A 27,788-nucleotide genomic window follows, 5' to 3' on the forward strand; every position below is an offset into this window, starting at 1 on the left:
CTAGTGATTATGTGAAGATTGATTGTTTTTTATAAGATAAGTTTAATGCTAGCTAGCAACTTACCTTGGCTTCTTGCAGCCACAAGGTCTTTTTGATGCTGCACTCGTGTAACAAGTGGTCAGCCTGCCACGCAGTCTCCTCGTGGATTGCAATGTAATCCTGCCTCTACACCTGCATCGCTTGCTGTTTGGGGTTTTAGGCTGGGTGTCTGTGCAGCACTTTGAGATATCAGCTGATGTAAGAAGGGCTTTATAAATACATTTGATTTGATAATCGACCATAATCGGCATCCAAAAAGGTAGATTACCAATCGATATTAAAATCAGCTTTGCCGATTAATTGGTCGACCTCTTCTACAGAGGGTAGTGCGTACGGCCCAGTACATCAACGGGGCCAAGCTTCCTGCCATCCAGGACCTCTATACCAGGCGGTGTCAGAGTAAGGCCCTAAAATTGTTCCAAGACTCCAGTCATCCTAGTCATAGACTGTTCTCCCTGCTACCGCATGGCAAGCGATACCAGAGCGCCAAGTCGAGGACTAAAAGGCTTCTAAACAGCTTCTAACCCCAAGCCATAAGACTCCTGAACAGCTAATCAAATGGCTACCCAGACTATTTGCATTGCCCCCCCCCCCTTCTACACTGCTGCTACTCTCTGTTATTATCTATGCACTCTACCTACATGTACATATTACCTCAATTACCTCAACACCGGTGCCCCCGCACATTGACTCTGTACCGGTACCCCCTGTATATAGCCTCCACATTGACTCTGTACTGGTACCCCCTGTATATAGCCTCCACATTGACTCTGTACTGGTACCCCTGTATATAGCCTCCACATTGAATCTGTACCGGTACCCCTGTATATAGCCCCCACATTGACTCTGTACCGATACCCCCTGTATATAGCCTCCACATTGACTCTGTACTGGTACCCCCTGTATATAGCCTCCACATTGACTCTGTAGTGGTACCCCTGTATATAGCCTCCACATTGAATCTGTACGGGTACCCCTGTATATAGCCTCCACATTGACTCTGTACCGGTACCCCCTGTATATAGCCTCCACATTGACTCTGTACCTGTACCCCCTGTATAAAGCCTCCACATTGACTCTGTACCAGTACCCCCTGTATATAGCCTCCACATTGACTATGTACCGGTACCCCCTGTATATAGCCTCCACATTGACTCTGTACCGGTACCCCCTGTATATAGCCTCCACATTGACTCTGTACCGGTACCCCCTGTATATAGCCTCCACATTGACTCTGTACCGGTACCCCCTGTATATAGCCTCCACATTGACTCTGTACCGGTACCCCCTGTATATAGCCTCCACATTGACTCTGTACCGGTTCCCCCTGTATATAGCCTCCACATTGACTCTGTACCGCTACCCCCTGTATATAGCCTCCACATTGACTCTGTACCGGTACCCCCTGTATATAGCCTCCACATTGACTCTGTACCGGTACCCCCTGTATATAGTCTCCACATTGACTCTGTACCGTAATACCCTGTATATAGCCTCCACATTGACTCTGTACCGTAATACCCTGTATATAGCCTCCACATTGACTCTGTACCGTAATACCCTGTATATAGCCTCCACATTGACTCTGTACCGTAATACCCAGTATATAGCCTCCGCATTGCCTCTGTGCCGTAATACCCTGTATATAGCCTCCACATTGACTCTGTCCCGGTACCCCTGTATATAGCCTCCACATTGACTCTGTAGTGGTACCCCTGTATATAGCCTCCACATTGAATCTGTACGGGTACCCCTGTATATAGCCTCCACATTGACTCTGTACCGGTACCCCCTGTATATAGCCTCCACATTGACTCTGTACCGGTACACCCTGTATATAGCCTCCACATTGACTCTTTACTGGTACCCCCTGTATATAGCCTCCACATTGACTCTGTACCGGTACCCCCTGTATATAGCCTCCACATTGAATCTGTACGGGTACCCCTGTATATAGCCTCCACATTGACTCTGTACCGGTACCCCCTGTATATAGCCTCCACATTGACTCTGTACCAGTACCCCCTGTATATAGCCTCCACATTGACTCTGTACCGGTACCCCCTGTATATAGCCTCCACATTGACTCTGTACTGGTACCCCCTGTATATAGCCTCCACATTGACTCTGTACCGATACCCCCTGTATATAGCCTCCACATTGACTCTGTACCTGTACCCCCTGTATATAGCCTCCACATTGACTCTGTACCAGTACCCCCTGTATATAGCCTCCACATTGACTCTGTACCGGTACACCCTGTATATAGCCTCCACATTGACTCTGTACCGGTACCCCATGTATATAGTCTCCACATTGACTCTGTATCGTAATACCCTGTATATAGCCTCGCTATTGTTATTTACTTCTGCCGCCAGACGCCGCCGATGGGTTGATGTTGGTCTCTGATGCTGGATTTTTCTGGTGAAGGGCAGGGCAGCTGCACTGTGGTGGGTCTGTGTATGTTGTGTTTGTGTGTGTGTGTGTGTAGTGTCTGTATGTCTTGTGTCCGTGTGTGTGCGTGTGTGCGTGTGTGCGTGTGTGCGTGTGTGCGTGTGTGCGTGTGTGCGTGTGTGCGTGCGTGCGTGCGTCACACAGCATGGGGACAGGAGGACAATCCTCATGGCAATATGGGGACCTGCACTATTAGATAGAGAGCTAAAGAGTGAGAGAGTGAGAGAGCTTGACAGACAGACAGACAGACAGACAGACAGACAGACAGACAGACAGACAGACAGACAGACAGACAGACAGACAGATAGATAGATAGATAGATAGATAGATAGATAGATAGATAGATAGATGTGAGAGTGCAGCAATGTGTCTGAATGGAACCCATGCTGCAGCAGTATACAGTATGTGTCTCAGAGGAAAGGTCCTAGACACTCAACAAAGACCCCATCTGTCTCTAGTGAAGCAGAATAGTGTGTAAAACATCCCTTAACCTACTTTAGTGTGATTCTATTTAAACTGCAGGAATCAGAAGGATGGTGATTTGGCACAGTTTGTGCATCCCAAATGGCTCTTTTTTCCCTATATAGTGCACTACCTTCGACCAGAGCCCTGTATAGTGCACTACCTTCGACCAGAGCCCTGTATAGTGCACTACCTTCGACCAGAGCCCTGTATAGTGCACTACCTTCGACCAGAGCACTGTATAGTGCACTACCTTCGACCAGAGCCCTGTATAGTGCACTACCTTCGACCAGAGCCCTGTATAGTGCACTACCTTCGACCAGAGCCCTGTATAGTGCACTACCTTCGACCAGAGCACTGTATAGTGCACTACCTTCGACCAGAGCCCTGTATAGTGCACTACCTTCGACCAGAGCCCTGTATAGTGCACTACCTTCGACCAGAGCACTGTATAGTGCACTACCTTCGACCAGAGCCCTGTATAGTGCACTACTTTCGGGTGACATTTTGGACAAGAGCAGTGTATAGCTTGGTTGGTGCAACTCAGGCTGTGTAGGTTTTGTTTTAGAAATAGACCCATACTGTTTGCTGTTGGAAGATTACACTGTTATATAACATAGTAATCTGGTAATCAGGATGTTCAACTCCCACATTTCTGTTTATCTTCAATATGGTGCAAGGGAGGTGTTTTTCATATTTTTCATGTGCTACAATACCTGCGCCCAAGATATATTTCATATCAGCTTTTCAGCTTTCCAAGTTTTCCATATGATGTAGGTGATTTAATTGATATTATATCACCATACACACACACACTGTGGTGTTGGATAACCCTGGTCTGACATGATGTCATCTATTTTCAAAGTGCTCTTTCAGCATCTACCTTTACACATACTGTATTCCTGTGTGAGTCAGACTGGCGCTGTAGTGGAAGGTGTTCTAACAATACACCTACACATTATGGTGAGCCGTGGGTCCAACACTGTGACTGGGCCAGAAACAGCTAGCGGAAGGATGTTGACTCAGGTCTCATAGGCCTGGGCCCAGCCAGAGCTAATTGCTCATTGCTATTCTGAACACACACTGTTTTTAAAGGGGGTGGGGTGGGGTGGGGGGGTGGGGGGGGTGGTGGCACTGAGGCCATATGTCAGCAGTGAATAGAAACAGCCTAAGAACAGGGCTTTCTCTCTATTGCTTAAAAATCTATCCTTTCCTCGTCTCCTTCCCTTAATCTGCCTTCTCCTCATTCCCTTAATCTGCCCTTTCCTCATCTCCTTCCCTTAATCTGCATTGATTAGGAAAGCCATGACAGTTGAAAACAATCTGGTGGACACTCCTGATGGAAACCAAGCCCAGCTATCAATGACGAGCCTGAAATTGGAATTCGACTTGGAATTTCAGTTGACTTCCTGTCTGAATTGGCTGAGTTGAAATTGAACTGACCCCGACCCTGGTGCTGAACTGAGGAGGATTTGTGGTTCAACGTCTCAAAGAGACTGTACAAGATGAGAGGAAGGTCATCATGGTGATGGATCCACATGACTATACATGTTTCCACTTCAGAGGGTTTTGGTCAGGCACTCAGTAGTCAATACAAAACACAAGGCAGTCTTTGTTTTGTTCACTTCAGAGCCTTGGGGAGGAAGACAGTTGTTCTTTTACTATTTTATCACAAAATAAAATACTGTAACAACAACCTCAGACACAGGTCTTAAAAACTAAAATAAAAACTAGGCCAGACAAGAACCCAAGTCCACAAAGTGGAACCTCTTAGGAGATCTACTAATCTGATTTGAAGAGCTTGTTAGAACTTGTTTTTGTTATTATTTATTTATTGGTGTAATTTTCTCCACATTTAACCCATTATGGGAGTAACACTGACTGTGATTTATTGAGTTGGAGTTGGTTTAATTAATAGTTAAAGAGGTTCAGATGTGAATTGAGATTTAATAGAGAGAAAACAACTCAGCTTGATGCCCGTTTTAGAGATGTCCATTATAATATCTATCACCCTCCCTGCTGCCGGTGGTCCTGTGGTATCCTAGACAGACCCACCACCCCCTCCCATCCTACTGTCTGATCTAATTCTACTGATCAAAGAAGATCATGATTCTTCCCTTATGGTTAGAGATCACTTTATTTCCCCTTAGGCTTGTCAAAGAATAATCTGCAACCCAGTTGACGTGGTGTCCGTTTGTTGTGTTGCTGCTGCTGTGTGGCTGGGTTGTGGAAAATCACCATATCACTTTAGCTATAAAGGCTTTGGGAGACCAGAGTCCCTGTTTGGTTCCTCCTATAGTTTTTAAGAATCATCTGAGATCCAGCTGCTTGAAAAATGTAGGATAAATACAACTTTAAAAGTGGTTCCTTCAACCTGCTGTTCCGCAACCCTCCACTGGTTCCTTCAATCCTGCTGTTCCTCAACCCTCCACTGGTTCCTTCCGTCCTGCTGTTCCTCAACCCTCCACTGGTTCCTTCCGTCCTGCTGTTCCTCAACCCTCCACTGGTTCCTTCAACCCTGCTGTTCCTCAACTCTCCTCTGGTTCCTTCATTCCTGCTGTTCCTCAACTCTCCTCTGGTTCCTTCATTCCTGCTGTTCCTCAACTCTCCTCTGGTTCCTTCATTCCTGCTGTTCCTCAACTCTCCTCTGGTTCCTTCAACCCTGCTGTTCCTCAACCCCCTACTGGTTCCTTCAACCCTGCTGTTCCTCAACTCTCCTCTGGTTCCTTCATTCCTGCTGTTCCTCAACTCTCCTCTGGTTCCTTCATTCCTGCTGTTCCTCAACTCTCCTCTGGTTCCTTCATTCCTGCTGTTCCTCAACTCTCCTCTGGTTCCTTCAACCCTGCTGTTCCTCAACCCCCTACTGGTTCCTTCAACCCTGCTGTTCCTCAACTCTCCTCTGGTTCCTTCAAACCTGCTGTTCCTTTCTTTTTCTCCTCCTTTCCCATTATCCTGTTGCTGCCTACTGTCTGCCTGCTCCTGGCCTAGCCAGGTCTGTGTGTGTGTGTGTGTGTGTGGGTTGGTGTGTGTGTGTGTGTGTGTGTGTGTGTGTGTGTGTGTGTGTGTGTGTGTGTGTGTGTGTGTGTGTGTGTGTGTGTGTGTGTGTGTGTGTGGTTTCAGTGAATGTGTGTGTGTGGTTTTGTGTGTACGTGTTTGTGTGTCTGTGTCTGCTCCCAGCCTGTTTTTGTGCGACTGTGTATCTCTTCTCCTGGCCTTGTCTGGCCTATCTGTAAGTGACTGTGTGACAGATCAACCAGATGAGACCAGCCCAACCGGAGCGTCTACAGGTTCCCCCTGGGATGGCAATCTGGCACAGGACAGGAAATCAACAGCAGGAAATCACAAAACAGATAGAGAGCAAGGTCACAATCAGATCCAGCCTACAGGAACAATCAGATCCAGCCTACTGGAACAATCTGATCCAGCCTACAGGAACAATCAGATCCATTCTACTGGAACAATCAGATCCAGCCTACTGGAACAATCAGATCCAGCCTACTGGAACAATCAGATCCATTCTACTGGAACAATCAGATCCAGCCTACTGGAACAATCAGATCCAGCCTACTGGAACAATCAGATCCATTCTACTGGAACAATCAGATCCAGCCTACTGGAACAATCAGATCCATTCTACTGGAACAATCAGATCCAGCCTACTGGAACAATCAGATCCAGCCTACTGGAACAATCAGATCCATTCTACTGGAACAATCAGATCCAGCCTACTGGAACAATCAGATCCATTCTACTGGAACAATCAGATCCAGCCTACTGGAACAATCAGATCCATTCTACTGGAACAATCAGATCCAGCCTACTGGAACAATCAGATCCATTCTACTGGAACAATCAGATCCAGCCTACTGGAACAATCAGATCCAGCCTACTGGAACAATCAGATCCAGCCTACTGGAACAATCAGATCCAGCCTACTGGAACAATCAGATCCAGCCTACTGGAACAATCAGATCCAGCCTACTGGAACAATCAGATCCAGCCTACTGGAACAATCAGATCCAGCCTACTGGAACAATCAGATCCAGCCTACTGGAACAATCAGATCCAGCCTACTGGAACAATCTGATCCAGCCTACTGGAACTATCAGATACTGCCTACTGGAACAATCAGATCCAGCCTACTGGAACAATCAAATCCAGTCTACAGAACAATCAGATCCAGCCTACTGGAACAATCAGATCCAGCCTACTGGAACAATCAGATCCAGCCTACTGGAACAATCAGATCCAGCCTACTGGAACAATCAGATCCAGCCTACTGGAACAATCAGATCCAGCCTACTGGAACAATCAGATCCAGCCTACTGGAACAATCTGATCCAGCCTACTGGAACAATCTGATCCAGCCTACAGGAACAATCAGATCCAGCCAACAGAACAATCAGATCCAGACTACTGGAACAATCAGATCCAGCCAACAGAACAATCAGGTCCAGCCTACTGGAACAATCAGATCCAGACTACTGGAACAATCAGATCCAGCCTACTGGAACAATCAGATCCAGCCTACCGGAACAATCAGATCCAGCCAACAGAACAATCAGATCCAGCCTACAGGAACAATCAGATCCAGCCTACTGGAACTATCAGATGCAGCCTACTGGAACAATCAGATGCAGCCTACTGGAACAATCAGATCCAGCCTACTAGAACAATCAGATGCAGCCTACTGGAACAATCAGATCCAGCCTACAGGAACAATCAAATCCAGCCTACTGGAACAATCAGATCCAGCCTACTGGAACAATCAGATCCAGCCTACAGGAACAATCAAATCCAGCCTACTGGAACAATCAGATCCAGCCTACAGGAACAATCAGATCCAGCCTACTGGAACAATCAGATCCAGCCTACTGGAACAATCAGATCCAGCCTACTGGAACAATCAGATCCAGCCTACTGGAACAATCAGATCCAGCCTACTGGAACAATCAGATAAAATCTACAGAACAATCAGATCCAGCCTACTGGAACAATCAGATCCAGCCTACAGGAACAATCAGATCCAGCCTACTGGAACAATCAGATCCAGCCTACTGGAACAATCAGATCCAGCCTACTGGAACAATCAGATCCAGCCTACTGGAACAATCAGATCCAGCCTACTGGAACAATCAGATCCAGCCTACTGGAACAATCAGATCCAGCCTACTGGAACAATCAGTATCTGTCACGTATCTGACTCGGTATCTGTCACGGTATCTGACACGGTATCTGACTCGGTATCTGACACGGTACCTGACACGGTATCTGTCACGGTATCTGACATGGTATCTGTCACGGTATCTGACACGGTATCTGTCATGGTATCTGTCATGGTATCTGTCACGGTATCTGTCACGGTATCTGTCATGGTATCTGACACGGTATCTGACCCGGTATCTGTCATGGTATCTGTCATGGTATCTGTCACGGTATCTGACACGGTATCTGACTCTGTATCTGTCACGGTATCTGTCATGGTATCTGTCATGGTATCTGTCACGGTATCTGACACGGTATCTGTCATGGTATCTGACACGGTATCTGACTCGGTATCTGACACGGTATCTGTCATGGTATCTGACACGGTATCTGTCATGGTATCTGTCACGGTATCTGTCATGGTATCTGTCACGGTATCTGACACTGTATCTGACTCTGTATCTGTCACGGTATCTGTCACGGTATCTGACTCAGTACCTGACACGGTATCTGACACGGTATCTGTCATGGTATCTGACACGGTATCTGTCATGGTATCTGACTCGGTATCTGTCACGGTATCTGTCACGGTATCTGACACGGTATCTGTCACGGTATCTGACACAGTATCTGTCATGGTATCTGACACAGTATCTGTCATGGTATCTGACACGGTATCTGACACGGTATCTGTCACGGTATCTGACACAGTATCTGACACGGTACCTGACACGGTATCTGACTCGGTATCTGACACGGTATCTGTCATGGTATCTGACACGGTATCTGTCATGGTATCTGTCACGGTATCTGTCATGGTATCTGTCACGGTATCTGACACGGTATCTGACTCTGTATCTGTCACGGTATCTGTCACGGTATCTGACTCAGTACCTGACACGGTATCTGACACGGTATCTGTCATGGTATCTGACACGGTACCTGTCATGGTATCTGTCACGGTATCTGTCATGGTACCTGTCACGGTATCTGACACAGTATCTGTCACGGTATCTGTCATGGTATCTGACTCGGTATCTGTCACGGTATCTGTCATGGTATCTGACACGGTATCTGTCACGGTATCTGTCACGGTATCTGACACAGTATCTGTCACGGTATCTGACACGGTATCTGTCAAGGTCTTGAATTTCTAATTAATAGTTGTTTTGAGATGGCCATCGCTCATGTCACAAAGCCATCTCTGTCCCCACCGACTGAAAAGTGTATTGTTGTGCCTGGGCCGTGCCAGTCACAGAGTTAGGTCTTCTGGTTAGCCTGTTAGCTACTGTGATGTGATGTGTGTGTGTGTATACAGTAGATCTTGGAGTGACATGCCCCATTCCTCACGACTCATGGAGTGTCTGGAAGGGGGAAACGACCACTCTGCTGCGGGGATGTCACTCCAAGATCTACTGTACACACACACACACACACACACACACACACACACACACACACACACACACACACACACACACACACACACACACACACACACACACACACACACACACACACACACACACACACGCACGCACGCACGCACACACACGCGCGCACTGCGTCACTGTCCTCATCTCCTCTTTACAATCTAGCCGTCTGGCACTTACTGCCATCACACACGCGCAAACACACACACACACACGCACGCACGCACGCACGCACGCACGCACACACACACACACACACACACACACACACACACACACACGCACGCACGCACGCACACACACGCGCGCACTGCGTCTTCCAGCCTGATAAGGCACAAGAAACAAAGGCAAATCGGTCAGCAGTGCTCCCTCCGTGCAGGGTAGACAAGACCTGGGTCAGACTGACTGACTGACCGACTGACTGACTGTCTCAGTGGAAATGAACTGATTGGATTGCAGTCATACAGCCATGTGCCTCTTCTCGTCACTATCTCACCTGCTGGCATATTCAAGTAGCGTCCTTCTGGCAGATTACGAGTAAATGTTTAAGGAGAGATGCCGCTCGTTTTCAGATTTAATGGAAAGCGTTTTGTAGGGAAGAAAGCCTCTTCCTGTTTTATAGTTCAGAACATAATGGTCAGTGTAGGTATCATTATCTTCTGTTTTCTCTCCCTGTGTGTGCAGCTGTGTGTGTTTGACACACGTGTTTGTTCCTGTATGTGTGTGTGCGTGCGTCCACGCCTGCATATGTCTCTCTCTCTCTCTCTGTTGTTATTATGTGGAGCAGTAGAAGAGACACACAGTGTAACTGTGTGTGTGTGTGTGTGTGTGTGTGTGTGTGTGTGTGTGTGTGTGTGTGTGTGTGTGTGTGTGTGTGTGTGTGTGTGTGTGTGCGTGCGTCCACGCCTGCATATGTCTCATATGTCTCTCTCTCTCTCTCTCTCTCTCTCTCTCTGTTGTTATTATGTTGAGCAGTAGAAGAGACACACAGGGTAACTGGGTCCAGGCCCTGTGTGTGTGTGTGTGTGTGTGTGTGTGTGCGTGTGTGTGTGTGTGCGTGTGCGTGTGCGTGTGCGTGTGCGTGTGTGTGTGTGTGTGTGTGTTAGGGGACGTGTCCAGACTCTGACCTTGTTTGCTAATTAAGTGTCAGACCTATTTTTCCACTTGAGAAAATAAAACATATCTTAGAGATCGCCAGAAGGAAGCCTCTCGTTACTCAACCCTCTCAGCCTGACTGTTTGTGTGTGTGTGTGTGTGTGTGTGTTGGTTTGTGTGTGTACTCATATCATTAAGTAAATATGACCATATGAAGGTTATTCCACGTACACCATTCCTCTAAAACAACACATTGGCTATTTCATATCCCAGTACAGTACACAGCGTCTCAAAGTTATTAAAATTCTTCTTTAGCCATATTTACAGTTGTAGCATCGCATTTAGCAGAGGGCTTTACAAGTGTGTTGTTCACCCAGCATGAACATTGCCCTATTTAACCACTAGCCTCCCATGCGGTTAACCATACACAACACGGCCCAGTGTTTTTCAAAAGACCTATTCTACTGTACACTCTAGAAAAGGTATCACAGTAAATAAAGAAATGAACTGTCAATTCTTTAGCCATTGTGCTCATTTCTGTGAGTCCCTCCCCCCTCCCCTCCCAGATATGTTATATGTAGGCTATGACATAGATCTGTCAGTCTAATGTCAACCGTGACCTATATATGGGGACCTCGGTCAGAGGAGAGGCTGTCAGGCCACAACACACTATAGATACCCTCAGTAAGGACCTCAGAGTAGGACATACAGCACGTATACCACAGACAACAGAGAGTTCAGGGCAGGTGGGAACCAATGATGTAGTATAGTGTATTGCTAGACTCTATAATGGAAACCAATGGGGATGGGATTTCTAGGTTAGTGGGATGCTGAGGAGAACCCCTGGGGTTAAATGTTGTGGTTGTTTATGTTTTGTGTGCAATGTTACAGTGTTGTAGTGACAGACTGGCAGCAGGACTCACTATAGTAGTGTAGTGACAGACTGGCAGCAGGACTCACTATAGTAGTGTAGTGACAGACTGGCAGCAGGACTCACTATAGTAGTGTAGTGACAGACTGGCAGCAGGACTCACTATAGTAGTGTAGTGACAGACTGGCAGCAGGACTCACTATAGTAGTGTAGTGACAGACTGGCAGCAGGACTCACTATAGTAGTGTAGTGACAGACTGGCAGCAGGACTCACTATAGTAGTGTAGTGACAGACTGGCAGCAGGACTCACTATAGTAGTGTAGTGACAGACTGGCAGCAGGACTCACTATTGTAGTGTAGTGACAGACTGGCAGCAGGACTCACTATAGTAGTGTAGTGACAGACTGGCAGCAGGACTCACTATAGTAGTGTAGTGACAGACTGGCAGCAGGACTCACTATAGTAGTGTAGTGACAGACTGGCAGCAGGACTCACTATTGTAGTGTAGTGACAGACTGGCAGCAGGACTCACTATTGTAGTGTAGTGACAGACTGGCAGCAGGACTCACTATAGTAGTGTAGTGACAGACTGGCAGCAGGACTCACTATAGTAGTGTAGTGACAGACTGGCAGCAGGACTCACTATAGTAGTGTAGTGACAGACTGGCAGCAGGACTCACTATAGTAGTGTAGTGACAGACTGTCAGCAGGACTCACTATAGCAGTGTAGTGACAGACTGGCAGCAGGACTCACTATTGTAGTGTAGTGACAGACTGGCAGCAGGACTCACTATAGCAGTGTAGTGACAGACTGGCAGCAGGACTCACTATAGTAGTGTAGTGACAGACTGGCAGCAGGACTCACTATAGTAGTGTAGTGACAGACTGGCAGCAGGACTCACTATAGTAGTGTAGTGACAGACTGGCAGCAGGACTCACTATAGTAGTGTAGTGACAGACTGGCAGCAGGACTCACTATAGTAGTGTAGTGACAGACTGGCAGCAGGACTCACTATAGTAGTGTAGTGACAGACTGGCAGCAGGACTCACTATAGTAGTGTAGTGACAGACTGGCAGCAGGACTCACTATAGTAGTGTAGTGACAGACTGGCAGCAGGACTCACTATAGTAGTGTAGTGACAGACTGGCAGCAGGACTCACTATAGTAGTGTAGTGACAGACTGGCAGCAGGACTCACTATAGTAGTGTAGTGACAGACTGGCAGCAGGACTCACTATAGTAGTGTAGTGACAGACTGGCAGCAGGACTCACTATTGTAGTGTAGTGACAGACTGGCAGCAGGACTCACTATAGTAGTGTAGTGACAGACTGGCAGCAGGACTCACTATTGTAGTGTAGTGACAGACTGGCAGCAGGACTCACTATAGTAGTGTAGTGACAGACTGGCAGCAGGACTCACTATAGTAGTGTAGTGACAGACTGGCAGCAGGACTCACTATAGTAGTGTAGTGACAGACTGGCAGCAGGACTCACTATAGTAGTGTAGTGACAGACTGGCAGCAGGACTCACTATAGTAGTGTAGTGACAGACTGGCAGCAGGACTCACTATAGTAGTGTAGTGACAGACTGGCAGCAGGACTCACTATAGCAGTGTAGTGACAGACTGGCAGCAGGACTCACTATTGTAGTGTAGTGACAGACTGGCAGCAGGACTCACTATAGTAGTGTAGTGACAGACTGGCAGCAGGACTCACTATAGTAGTGTAGTGACAGACTGGCAGCAGGACTCACTATAGTAGTGTAGTGACAGACTGGCAGCAGGACTCACTATAGTAGTGTAGTGACAGACTGGCAGCAGGACTCACTATAGTAGTGTAGTGACAGACTGGCAGCAGGACTCACTATAGTAGTGTAGTGACAGACTGGCAGCAGGACTCACTATAGTAGTGTAGTGACAGACTGGCAGCAGGACTCACTATAGTAGTGTAGTGACAGACTGGCAGCAGGACTCACTATAGTAGTGTAGTGACAGACTGGCAGCAGGACTCACTATAGTAGTGTAGTGACAGACTGGCAGCAGGACTCACTATAGTAGTGTAGTGACAGACTGGCAGCAGGACTCACTATAGTAGTATAGTGACAGACTGGCAGCAGGACTCACTATAGTAGTGTAGTGAGAGACTGGCAGCAGGACTCACTATAGTAGTGTAGTGACAGACTGGCAGCAGGACTCACTATTGTAGTGTAGTGACAGACTGGCAGCAGGACTCACTATTGTAGTGTAGTGACAGACTGGCAGCAGGACTCACTATAGTAGTGTAGTGACAGACTGGCAGCAGGACTCACTATAGTAGTGTAGTGACAGACTGGCAGCAGGACTCACTATAGTAGTGTAGTGACAGACTGGCAGCAGGACTCACTATAGTAGTGTAGTGACAGACTGGCAGCAGGACTCACTATAGTAGTGTAGTGACAGACTGGCAGCAGGACTCACTATAGTAGTGTAGTGACAGACTGGCAGCAGGACTCACTATTGTAGTGTAGTGACAGACTGGCAGCAGGACTCACTATAGTAGTGTAGTGACAGACTGGCAGCAGGACTCACTATAGTAGTGTAGTGACAGACTGGCAGCAGGACTCACTATAGTAGTGTAGTGACAGACTGGCAGCAGGACTCACTATAGTAGTGTAGTGACAGACTGGCAGCAGGACTCACTATAGTAGTATAGTGACAGACTGGCAGCAGGACTCACTATAGTAGTGTAGTGAGAGACTGGCAGCAGGACTCACTATAGTAGTGTAGTGACAGACTGGCAGCAGGACTCACTATTGTAGTGTAGTGACAGACTGGCAGCAGGACTCACTATTGTAGTGTAGTGACAGACTGGCAGCAGGACTCACTATAGTAGTGTAGTGACAGACTGGCAGCAGGACTCACTATAGTAGTGTAGTGACAGACTGGCAGCAGGACTCACTATAGTAGTGTAGTGACAGACTGGCAGCAGGACTCACTATAGTAGTGTAGTGACAGACTGGCAGCAGGACTCACTATAGTAGTGTAGTGACAGACTGGCAGCAGGACTCACTATAGTAGTGTAGTGACAGACTGGCAGCAGGACTCACTATTGTAGTGTAGTGACAGACTGGCAGCAGGACTCACTATAGTAGTGTAGTGACAGACTGGCAGCAGGACTCACTATAGTAGTGTAGTGACAGACTGGCAGCAGGACTCACTATAGTAGTGTAGTGACAGACTGGCAGCTGCTCTGGCTGGTTATGCTGTTTTAACATCAGAGATGAAATGGAGCCTCCTCCATGAGACAGTCTTGTCGGTACAGTCTTGTCTATATCTCCATCACCTCTCACTCTCTTTCTTCCTGTCTGTTTTCCTCCTCTGATCTCTCCATTCCTCTGATCTCTCCATTCCTCTGATCTCTCCATTCCTCTGATCTCTCAATTCCTCTCACCTCTTCCTTCTTGAGCTATCTCTCCCCACCTCTCTTGTCAAACCCCCTACCCCCCGTTACCCCCTCTCTGACAGTGAACCCTCTCCCTCTCTCTCTCTCTCTCTCTCTGAGAGCTCTGTGATTGGTTGACGGCTGCTCGGTGTGTGCGCGCGCGTGTGTGTGTGTGTGTGCGCGCGTGTGTGTGCGCGTGCATGTGTGTGTGTGTGTGTGTGTGTGTGTGTGTGTGTGTGTGTGAGGGGGGGGAGATGGACTCCACAGTGAGGCGGGGGGCATTGTTCGTGGCAACTCTCCACCGGGCTTAGTAAGTAGAGGGATATTGTCCTGGCCACACAGACGGGACCGGCTCCCATTTTGACAGACAGAGGAGCAGTCGGGGGTGTCGGTGTGAGGCCTCGGGGGTGTGTGAGGTAGGTGTGACGGCTGGCTTGGTGTGTGTGTGTGTCTGGTGAGGTGGGATGAGATGAGATGAAAGAAGGTTAGTGGAGGGTATGGTAGGTGAGATGGCTGGCTGGACGCCTCTCTCTCTGTTTGGGAGGAAGGTTGGCTCTGTTGGGAAGATAAACCCTAACTGATCGACACTGACTATACCGATAACTTATCAAAGGCATTTTGCTGATATGGTTCATTACGATAAGTAGCCTGTACTAGAGAAATGTGACGTTTTCAATTAATAAGTTTGCTAATTGATGGTAGTACAACCATCAAACTAGTAGTAGTAGTTTAAAGGATAATGAAATAACTGTTGTGCAGATTAATATTATAAACTAATCGTTCTATTTATCGTTATCAAATCAATTCAGGTCATTTATTGCAGTATGGATTTATATCCATATGGTCCAGTCCTCATTTGTGTGCTCCAGCCTACTGGCTTCAGTTTACTGGCTCCAGCCTACTGGCTTCAGTTTACTGGCTCCAGCCTACTGGCTTCAGTTTACTGGCTCCAGTCTACTGGCTTCAGTTTACTGGGTCCAGCCTACTGGCTTCAGTCTACTGGCTCCAGTCTACTGGCTCCAGTCTACTGGCTCCAGTCTACTGGCTCCAGTCTACTGGCTTCTGTTAATTGGCTTCAATCTACTGGCTTCAGTCTACTGGCTTCAGTACAGCTCCAGCCTACTGGGTTCTGTCTATTGGCTTCAGCCTACTAGCTTCAGTTTACTGGCTTCAGTCTACTGGCTTCAGTCTACTGGCTTCTGTTTACTGGCTTCAATCTACTGGCTTCAGTCTGTTGGCTTCTGTTTACTGGCTTCAATCTACTGGCTTCAGTACAGCCCCAGCCTACTGGGTTCTGTCTATTGGCTTCAGTCTACTGGCTTCAGTACAGCTCCAGCCTGCTGGCTTCAGTCTACTGGCTTCAGTCTACTGGCTTCAGTCTACTGGCTTCAGTCTACTGGCTTCAGTACAGCTCCAGCCTACTGGGTTCTGTCTATTGGCTTCAGCCTACTAGCTTCAGTTTACTGGCTTCAGTCTACTGGCTTCAGTCTACTGGCTTCTGTTTACTGGCTTCAATCTACTGACTTCAGTCTGCTGGCTTCAGCCTACTGGCTATAGTCTACTGGTTTCAGTACAGCTCAAGCCTGCTGGCTTCTGTTTACTGGCTTCAGTCTACTGGCTTCAGTCTACTGGCTTCTGTTTACTGGCTTCAGTCTACTGGCTTCTGTTTACTGGCTTCAATCTACTGGCTTCAGTCTGCTGGCTTCAGCCTACTGGCTATAGTCTACTGGTTTCAGTACAGCTCAAGCCTGCTGGCTTCTGTTTACTGGCTTCAATGTACTGGCTTCAGTCTGCTGGCTTCAGTTTACTGGCTTCAGTCTGCTGGCTTCAGTCTACTGGCTTCAGTACAGCTCCAGCCTACTGGTTTCAGTACATCTCCAGCTTACTGGTTTCAGTACAGCTCCAGCCTGCTGGCTTCAGTCTACTGGCTTGAGTACAGCTCCAGCCTGCTGGCTTCAGTCTACTGGCTTCAGTCTACTGGCTTCAGTCTACTGGCTTCAGTACAGCTCCAGCCTGCTGGCTTCAGTCTACTGGCTTCAGTCTACTGGCTTCAGTATACTGGCTTCAGTACAACTCCAGTCTGCTAGCTTCAGTCTACTGGCTTCAGTCTACTGGCTTCAGTCTACTGGCTTCAGTACAGCTCCAGCCTGCTGGCTTCAGTCTACTGGCTTCAGTCTACTGGCTTCAGTCTACTGGCTTCAGTACAGCTCCAGCCTACTGGGTTCTGTCTATTGGCTTCAGCCTACTAGCTTCAGTTTACTGGCTTCTGTTTACTGGCTTCAATCTACTGACTTCAGTCTGCTGGCTTCTGTTTACTGGCTTCAGTCTACTGGCTTCAGTCTGCTGGCTTCAGCCTACTGGCTTTAGTCTACTGGTTTCAGTACAGCTCAAGCCTACTGGCTTCTGTTTACTGGCTTCAATCTACTGGCTTCAGTCTGCTGGCTTCAGCCTACTGGCTATAGTCTACTGGTTTCAGTACAGCTCAAGCCTGCTGGCTTCTGTTTACTGGCTTCAATGTACTGGCTTCAGTCTGCTGGCTTCAGTTTACTGGCTTCAGTCTACTGGCTTCAGTCTGCTGGCTTCTGTTTACTGGCTTCAGTCTACTGGCTTCAGTCTGCTGGCTTCAGTCTACTGGTTTCAGTACAGCTCAAGCCTGCTGGCTTCTGTTTACTGGCTTCAATGTACTGGCTTCAGTCTGCTGGCTTCAGTTTACTGGCTTCAGTCTGCTGGCTTCAGTCTACTGGCTTCAGTACAGCTCCAGCCTACTGGTTTCAGTACATCTCCAGCTTACTGGTTTCAGTACAGCTCCAGCCTGCTGGCTTCAGTCTACTGGCTTGAGTACAGCTCCAGCCTGCTGGCTTCAGTCTACTGGCTTCAGTCTACTGGCTTCAGTCTACTGGCTTCAGTACAGCTCCAGCCTGCTGGCTTCAGTCTACTGGCTTCAGTATACTGGCTTCAGTACAACTCCAGTCTGCTAGCTTCAGTCTACTGGCTTCAGTCTACTGGCTTCAGTCTACTGGCTTCAGTACAGCTCCAGCCTGCTGGCTTCAGTCTACTGGCTTCAGTCTACTGGCTTCAGTACAACTCCAGTCTGCTAGCTTCAGTCTACTGACTTCAGTACAGCTCCAGCCTGCTGGCTTCAGTCTACTGGCTTCAGTATACTGGCTTCAGTCTACTGGCTTCAGTACAGCTCCAGCCTACTGGCTCCAGTCTACTGGCTTCTGTTTACTGGCTTCAATCTACTGGCTTCAGTCTGCTGGCTTCAGTCTACTGACTTCATTTCAGCTCCAGTCCGCTGGCTTCAGTCTACTGACGTCAGTACAGCTCCAGTCTGCTGGCTCTAGTCTACTGGCTTCAGTCTGCTGGCTTCAGTCTGCTGGCTTCAGTCTACTGACTTCAGTACAGCTCCAGTCTAATGGCTTCAGTCTGCTGGCTTCAGTCATCTGGATTCAGTCTGCTGGCTTCAGTCTACTGACTTCAGTACAGCTCCAGTCTGCTGGCTTCAGTCTACTGACTTCAGTACAGCTCCAGTCTGCTGGCTTCAGTCTACTGACTTCAGTCGGCTGGCTTCAGTACAGCCTCAGTCTACTGGCTTCTGTTTACTGGCTTCAGTCTACTGGCTTCAGTCTACTGGCTTCAGTCTTCTTGTTTCAGTACAGCTCCAGCCTGCTGGCTTCAGTCTACTGGATTCAGTACAGCTCCAGCCTGCCGGCTTCAGTCGACTGGCTTCAGTCTACTGGCTTCAGTCTACTGGCTTCAGTACAGCTCCAGCCTGCTGGCTTCAGTCTACTGACTTCAGTACAGCTCCAGCCTGCTGGCTTCAGTCTACTGGCTTCAGTACAGCTCCAGTCTGCTGGCTTCAGGAACAGGGTTACGGCCTAGGAACAGGGTTAACTGCCTTGTTCAGGGGCAGAACGACGGGTTCCAGATTGTGTGTAAGTCCTCCCTATATGTACTCAATGTTCATCCATGTGTTGTAACTGTTAACAGTCAGAGTATTCATAGCCATAGAGGGTTGAATGTATTGCCCACTAAGGGTGATGTATTTTCAATCCAGGTTTAAAATGTCAACTGTAGAAAGGATTTTTCCACCTCAGAGGGTCCAGAAGCACTGCCACAGAAGCACCGTGTGGGAAGCACTGTGTAGGTTACGTCCCAAATGGCCCCCTATTCCCTATTTAGTGCACTCCTTTGGACCACTGCCCAAAGGGCTCTGGTACAATGTAGTGCACTATATATGGAATAGGGTGCCTTTTGGGACGGTAGACATGATGTGTTGTACTGTAGTGACATTTTATAATGAATCTGTATGCATGAATCAAGCGCTGTTATTTGATTAGCCATGTATGAATAGCAGCTGGCAGGGAAATGCTTCTCCTTTGGGACCCTTTCGGTTCGGCAGGTTCCTCCATTCCGTTCTCTCTCTGCTCTTTGAGATATCCATGAAAAAACAGTCACATGTTACCAGGTCATATTAATGTTCCTATAGAAGGATATACCTCTATTCAAGTAAAGAACTGTGAGTATTATTCATTGTTGATGAGAACAATAGACGTTCATGTACGACCCTGAATGTTCTAGTCTGGATTTCATAGGTTGTCTTTTGTATACCAGCGTCGGTTTATTTAAAGTTTTGTAATATTATTCAGAATATTATGAATGGGTGTTTGTTCGGTGTCTCCGAGCAGCCACTAATCCAATTATAACATAATCTGTTACCTCTAGCATCAAAAGACACATTTAAATAATGCACACAGATGGCACTTCATTATCCCACCAGACAAACTGGTTTGGCAGCAAAAGATCCCAGTGGTCAAATCTTGGCAATCATGGATAACGTTCCTGCTTTTGGCTTAAGCAGAATTCAAAGGCTCTTGTCTGAGAGCTGAGGCCCAATGGTTTATTATCCATAAACAGCTACTCAATTACCCAGGTTTGAATTAAAGTTAAGTACCTGCATGTATACACTCGGATTAATTGGCCTGATTGTCTTAACGGTTGGAGGGAAGTGTTTTGGTCAATGTGGTTTCTGACTTGATACAGATGTCAGATCATAATTTGATCACCCTGTTGCAGGAGAACTTTCCTTCCATGCAGACCATTTTAAACTTGTATTGTATTTGAGGTTTAAAAAGGGTTCTGAAGTTCAGACTTGATTTTCCCGTACGGAAAATGTATCAACCCCTACAAAAATGTCCATGAAAACCTCTTAAATTGAACTACATGTAATCCAAAATGTAATCTACTTAATCCCTGAAAGTAATTATTTATCATGAGAGGACTGTAAACAAAAACTAGTAACACTCTAAGAAAGGTTAAAATCTCACCTTTTTGGTAAAACATTTTTATAAATTGCTTAGGTATACCCACTTCTGAGGACACAAGCTTTTTATCTGTCTTTTTTAAAATCTTTAATTGTGAAATTATGAAAAATATGAAGCACTTTCCACCCTTGAGTCCAATTTGTTTGGATCTGGTAAGTCTACGTTAGAAAGAGACATTCAAGGGAAGTGATGTGCACACTGTGTTGACATCCCCTGTAGAGAGTCTCCAGCCCCTCTGTAGTTCTGTGTTGACACCCCCTGTGGAGAGTCTCCAGCCCCTCTGTAGTTCTGTGTTGACACCCCCTGTAGAGAGTCTCCAGCCCCTCTGTAGTTCTGTGTTGACATCCCATGTAGAGAGTCTCCAGCCCCTCTGTAGTTCTGTGTTGACATCCCATGTAGAGAGTCTCCAGCCCCTCTGTAGTTCTGTGTTGACACCCCCTGTAGAGAGTCTCCAGCCCCTCTGTAGTTCTGTGTTGACATCCCATGTAGAGAGTCTCCAGCACCTCTGTAGTTCTGTGTTGACATCCCATGTAGAGAGTCTCCAGCCCCTCTGTAGTTCTGTGTTGACATCCCCTGTAGAGAGTCTCCAGCCCCTCTGTAGTTCTGTGTTGACATCCCCTGTAGAGAGTCTCCAGCCCCTCTGTAGTTCTGTGTTGACATCCCCTGTAGAGAGTTCCAGCCCCTCTGTAGTTCTGTGTTGACATCCCCTGTAGAGAGTCTCCAGCCCCTCTGTAGTTCTGTGTTGACACCCCCTGTAGAGAGTCTCCAGCCCCTCTGTAGTTCTGTGTTGACATCCCCTGTAGAGAGTCTCCAGCCCCTCTGTAGTTCTGTGTTGACATCCCCTGTAGAGAGTCTCCAGCCCCTCTGTAGTTCTGTGTTGACATCCCCTGTAGAGAGTCTCCAGCCCCTCTGTAGTTCTGTGTTGACATCCCCTGTAGAGAGTCTCCAGCCCCTCTGTAGTTCTGTGTTGACATCCCCTGTAGAGAGTCTCCAGCTCCTCTGTAGTTCTGTGTTGACATCCTCTGTGGAGAGTCTCCAGCCCCTCTGTAGTTCTGTGTTGACCTTGTTGTCTAAAGCTCTTATCGTGTCCAATAGGGTTACTAAAGAGACACAAAAGGATGTGGAATGTTACCCTTAGCATATTTTGGCAATTTTTGCAGCCAGGTCACCTGTGATACAAGTCAGTATTCAACGATATCGGGAGATGAAGTGGAAACCATCCACTAGGAGCAACGGTGAGCACTGTTACCTTCAAGTTGATTTCAGTTTTGCTCGAGTGTTGCATAGCATCTCCCTCTGATTCCAAAGGCTGCATGTTCAAATTCAGCGATAGATCAAAATAAAAAAAACATGTTTTAGTTTCAAGCCTTTCCCAAACCTTAACCCTTACCTTAACTATTCGGAGTTATTGACTAACCTTAAACATTTGGAGATAATGCCTAAACTTTACCTTAAACACTTTTAAATTTGACGTTTGGAACAACTGCCGATAGTTTACATTTTGAGAGACATGGATGAACGTCTAAAATGTACTGACATTTTATTCACGTCTGTTTGATCAGCTGTGTGTCTGTGTGTGTCTCTGTGTGTGTGTATGCATGCGTGTGTGTGTATGCGCGTGCCTGCATGTGTGTGTGTCTCTGTGTGCGCGTGTGCATGCGTGCATGCATGTGTGTGTATGCGCATGCCTGCGTCCGTGCGTGTGTGTGCTTTTGGATGAGTGCATGCATGTGTGTGTGTGTGTATGCGCGTGTCTGCGTCCGTGTGTGTGTGTGTGTGTGTGTGTGTGTGTGTGTGTGTGTGTGTGTGTGTGTGTGTGGTACTCAACACAAACACAAACCCTATGCTCAGCTATTATACATTACTACTCCACTATGTGCTCTGCATAGAGAGAGGGTGTGTTGGAGGATGTCTGACTTTGATCAGCTGGCATGGCAGCCTTGGTTTGTCAGTGAGGCACCGCATAGCTAGAAACATAATGAGTCTGTTTACATGGCCACTCATTGGAACTCACCATGTCGTCTCGCGGAACACGCTCGATTCTGCTGACCATCATGCTCATGACGTTTTCAATTAGGATATTTAGTGGACTAGGTATACAATGTTAGATATTACAGTTGGTGGCTTTGACTGATGCACTTTTACTGAGTTGCATTTTCCTGTGAGAAAGAGACCGGTGACATAACTGGTAATAACTGGGGATTGATGACAACCCTGTGACTAATTGACATACTTAGATAATACAACATGAATAATAACCAATCATTTCTTCCTGAGTCTGTCTTCAAAATAGTTACCTTCCTGTTGTTGATAATAACAGACATAGATAACTAGAATAACAATGATTATATCTTCCTGCTCTGTAAGATAGTCTGTGTCATTGTAATTCCTTCCAGACATGTTTTAAGGATTCTGGAATGAACTTAGATCAATTAAGGTTCATTTCCTCATCTCACAGCGTAAATTGCCTTGTTATGATGGATGGTTTTGTGTGTGTGTGTGTGTGTGTGTGTGTGTGTGTTTAAGATGGATGGTGATGAGACACACAGACAGAGAGAACAACAAGGCTGGAAGCAAAGGCAATTATGCATGATTACGCAGACCATGACCAATAAGTCCAATCATGTGTGTGTGTCAACTCAGAACACAAGGTGAGTTTTATCTTTAGACTGATTGCGTTATTTATCACCATGTCAGAGGAATCGGGCGGGATCTTACGTCTGAAAAGACCAAATTAATTGCAAGGAATAATGATTCAGTACTGTAGTAATGGTAGTGAGGGAATAGCCTACAGTCTGTACTGTAGTAATGGTAGTGAGGGAATAGCCTACAGCCTGTACTGTAGTAATGGTAGTGAGGGAATAGCCTACAGCCACTACTGTAGTAATGGTAGTGAGGGAATAGCCAACAGCCTGTACTGTAGTAATGGTAGTGAGGGAATAACCTACAGCCACTACTGTAGTAATGGTAGTGAGGGAATAGCCAACAGCCTGTACTGTAGTAATGGTAGTGAGGGAATAGCCTACAGCCACTACTGTAGTAATGGTAGTGAGGGAATAGCCTACAGCCACTGTCAGGACCCGGTTACGAACCTGGGTCTCCGGAGTGAGAAACAGTCACTTAACCAACTGAGCCACGAATAGTCAGCAGAACCCAGAAGATGAGGCAGACACAGCAGTACTTAAGACGGTGTATTTAATAAAGTAAAAAAAGTCCTACAATACAAAAATGGCGAATCCAAAAGGTGGTAGGTATAGCACAAAAACATCAAAAGATACTCAAAAATAAAAACAGAAATCCACAAGAGCATCCACTGGAAACAACAAGAATACACAGAACACTAGGGCTGGGTGCTAACATACAAACACAGAGCACAGAACTGAGGGAAACAAAGGGTTTAAATACAACGAGGCACAGGTGCAATTAATAAGGTGCAATTAATAATGGGGAACAAGGGAAAAAACATAAGGTCAAAAAGCACAATGGGGGCATCTACTGCATCTACTGACCAAAACCCGGAACAACCCTGGCCAAATCCTGACAGAATCCCCCCCCTAGGAACGGCTCCTGACGTTCCTACCAGCTCTCTCAGGGTGGAGGGCCCTGAACTGACGAATGAGGTCAGGGTCCAGGATGTCTTTGGCAGGAACCCAGGAGCGCTCCTCAGGACCGTAGCCTTCCCAGTCCACCAGATACTGCCAGGACCGCTGCACCCGGCGGCAATCCAGTATCCGATGGACGGTATAAGCCGGCTGGCCTCCAATGACACGAGGCGGAGGGGGAGGTCTGTCTGCCGGGACAAGGGGAGAAAAAACAACAGGTTTTAACAATGAAATGTGAAATGTGGGATTAATCTTAAGGGATCTGGGTAAGTGTAGGCGATAAGATACTGGGTTAACTCTCCTGGCAACCTTGAAGGGACCGATGTATTTTTGGGACAGCTTGCGAGACTCCACCCGTAGAGGTAAGTCTCTTGTGGAGAGCCAGACTCTCTGGCCGGGGCGCAGGGTAGGCCCGGGACGGCGACGTCTGTTGGCTTGTTGTTGGTACCTCTGTGAGGAACGCATAAGATTAAGACGGGTCTTCTTCCACATAAGCCGACAGCGTCTGACGAACTTCAAGGCTGAAGGCACTCTGACTTCTGCCTCCTGGTCCGGGAACAATGGAGGAGCATAGCCAAACTGACACTCGTGCGGGGACATACCAGTGGAGGAGGAGCGCAAGGTGTTGTGCGCGTATTCGGCCCAAACAATAAAGGATGACCATGTGGACGGGTTGTCACGAGTCATACATCGGAGGGTGGTTTCCAGCTCTTGATTCATCCTCTCTGTTTGGCCGTTGGACTCCGGATGGTACCCTGAAGATAGACTGGCAGAAGCCCCCATGAGTTGGCAGAAGGCCTTCCAAAACCTTGAGGCGAACTGGGGACCTCTGTCAGAAACCACATCTTGAGGAATGCCGAAGACTCGGAACACATGATTAATTACCAACTCAGCCGTTTCCTTGGCAGAAGGTAACTTAGTCAGAGGGACGAACCTGTCCGCCTTTGAAAACCTGTCAATTATGACTAGGATAGTAGTATTGCCATGGGATGGAGGAAGTCCAGTAATAAAGTCCAATGAGATATGGGACCAGGGTCTGTGGGGAACAGGTAAAGGGTGAAGGAGTCCTTGAGGGCGGAGGTGAGAAGATTTGCCCTGGCAGCACACGGGACAGGCATTGACAAAAGTGGCAACGTCTTCTCTTATGGTAGGCCACCAGAACTTACGCTGGATGAACTCCAAGGTGCGACCTACGCCCGGATGACAGGTGAGGCGAGAGGAGTGCCCCCACAGAAGGACCTGAGTCCTCACTGCCTTGGGGACAAACAACCGATTGGCAGGACCTCCTTTCGGGTCCGGTTCGCTAGCTTGAGCACGTCTCACGGTATCCTCAACTTGCCACGAGATCGGAGCCACAATCTTAGCAGCAGGAAGGACAGGCATGTCCGTGTCATCTCGAATGGCAGGAGCGTAGACTCGGGACAGGGCATCCGGTTTGAGATTCTTCGACCCGGGCCGATAGGTGAGGATAAACTGGAATCGATTGAAGAAAAGAGACCATCTAGCTTGTCTAGAGTTCAACCGCTTCGCCTGCTGGATATACTCCAGATTTTTGTGGTCCGTAAGCACTTGAAACGGGTGAGAAGCCCCCTCGAGCCAGTGTCTCCATTCCTTCAATGCCATCTTAACCGCTAGGAGTTCACGATCCCCCACATCGTAGTTCCTCTCAGTCGGGGTAAGCCGGTGTGAGAAGAAAGCGCACGGATGAAGCTTCTTGTCTTCACCCCTCTGAGACAGGACAGCTCCAACACCAACCTCTGATGCGTCTACCTCCACCACAAATGGTTCATCCGTAGTCGGTAGTATCAGGATGGGAGCAGAGAGAACGCGCTGCTTGAGTCCTTGGAAGGCCGTCTCAGCTTCTTTTCCCCACAAAAACCTTGCATTGCCACCCTTGGTTAAAGCTGAGAGAGGGGCTGCCACCAAGCTGAAGTTCTTGATGAACTTGCGGTAAAAGTTTGTGAAGCCCAGGAAACGCTGAACTTCCTTAACGGATTTGGGGGTGGGCCAATCCGCTACCGCCCCTACCTTCCTGGGGTCCATTTGGACTCGACCGGGTTCCACTACAAATCCCAGGAATTGTACTCGGGATGAATGGAATTCACATTTTTCCGGCTTAACGTACAGATGGCTGTCCAGGAGGCGTTTGAGTACTTGTCTGACATGCTTAGTGTGTTCTTGAAGGGAGCTCGAAAAGATGAGGATGTCATCCAAGTAAACAAACACAAATATGTTAAGCATATCCCTAAGCACATCGTTTATGAGCGCTTGGAACACCGCTGGGGCGTTGGTCAGGCCGAAGGGCATCACCAAGTATTCATAGTGACCAGTAGGCGTGTTGAAAGCGGTCTTCCACTCGTCACCAGGTCTGATCCGCACAAGATGGTATGCGTTCCGCAGGTCAAGCTTAGTGAAAACAACTGCTTCCTGGAGCAGCTCGAAGGCTGTGGCCATAAGGGGTAGCGGGTAACGGTTACGGACGGTTATGGCATTGAGTCCCCGGTAGTCGATGCAAGGACGTAATCCACCGTCTTTCTTGGCCACAAAGAAAAACCCTGCTCCTGCCGGGGAGGTGGATGAACGCATGAGGCCTGCTTCCAGAGCGTCCTTGATGTAGGTATCCATAGCAGCTCGTTCGGGTGGAGATAGGGAAAAGATCCGACCCCTGGGGGGGCAAGTGCCCGGAAACAGGTCGATGGGGCAATCGTAAGGTCTATGGGGTGGTAGCATGGTGGCCCTCTGTTTGCTAAACACCAGTTTGAGGTCATGGTAACACTCGGGAACTCGGGTCAGGTCGATGGATTCTAAAGACTCGGGAGTAGAACTCGGGGAATTCTGGAAAATACAAGTAGCTTGGCACGTAGGACCCCACTGCTTGATAGTGCCCACAGACCAGTCGATGTGAGGGTTATGGCTGTGAAGCCAGGGGTATCCAAGGACGAGAGGGAACTCGGAACAGGAGATCAAATGAAAGTTCATCAATTCCTGGTGTTGTGAAACTGAAAGTTGCAAGGAGGTAGTGACATGAGTGACAAGTCCAGATCCCAAAGGGCTTCCATCCAATGTAGTGACCCTCATGGGTTCACTTAGAGGTTCAGAGGGAACGCCATTCTCCTTCGCCCAGACACCATCCATGAAGTTACCTGCGGCTCCAGAGTCTACCAAGGCTTGAAGGTGAAGCTTGTGGTTGTCCCAGGAGAGGGTGACTGGAATGAGCAGACGGGAGTTGGACGGATGGGAGGAGGTTATGTTTCCCGTTACAGTTCCCCCGGTCTGTACGGGACAGAGCGTTTCCCTGGAGCCCGGGACACGTGGAACGGAAATGGCCCGGTTTGCCGCAATATAGACAGCGTCGCTCCCTCATCCGGCGGTCTCTCTCAGCCTGGGAGATGCGTCCAATCTGCATGGGTTCCGATGGAGCCAGCGAGGATAAAGGTGGGGACTCGGAGCTGGGACTGATAGGGGCTAGAGGTCTACGGTTGAGTTCTCTCTCTCTCAGACGCTGGTCAATGCGTGAGGCCAACTTGATCAGGGACTCGAGATTGTCCGGTGGTTCCCGAGTGGCTAGTTCATCTTGGATAGTGTCGGAAAGGCCTTTCAGAAAGCACACCGTGAGCGCCTCGTTGTTCCAGCCACTTGCTGCTGCCACCGTGCGGAACTGGATGGCATAGTCCGTCACGCTGCGCCAACCTTGGTGGAGAGTCAGGAGCTGTTTGGCTGAGTCAGAACCACTGCTTGGGCCTTGAAACACTCGTTTGAATTCCTCAGCAAAGGCAGAGTAGCTGGCACAGCAGGAACTATGGGCATCCCACACAGCAGTAGCCCAGGCCAGGGCTTTTTCCGACAGCAGGGTGATGATATAAGCGATCTTAGACCGGTCG

At 47.9% G+C, this 27,788-nt stretch overlaps 1 protein-coding gene across 3 annotated transcripts in view; it reads left to right on the forward strand.

Moving 5' to 3' along the window:
- LOC135509005 (contactin-1a-like) overlaps positions 1-27,788 on the forward strand; it is a 171,936-nt gene that overhangs the window by 21,031 nt on the left and 123,117 nt on the right. The window contains exon 1 of one of the 3 annotated variants that reach the window (XM_064929287.1): positions 18,738-18,916. The exons of 1 other annotated variant lie outside the window; for it this stretch is intronic. The gene's annotated coding sequence lies outside the window, so the exon portion shown is untranslated. Of the gene's footprint in view, positions 1-18,737; positions 18,917-22,860; positions 22,957-27,788 lie in introns of those variants that run through there. One more of the 3 variants, XM_064929286.1, reaches the window with a different exon arrangement.

Source organism: Oncorhynchus masou, chromosome 22 (genome assembly GCF_036934945.1).
Source record: "Oncorhynchus masou masou isolate Uvic2021 chromosome 22, UVic_Omas_1.1, whole genome shotgun sequence".
Classification (NCBI taxonomy): domain Eukaryota; kingdom Metazoa; phylum Chordata; class Actinopteri; order Salmoniformes; family Salmonidae; genus Oncorhynchus; species Oncorhynchus masou.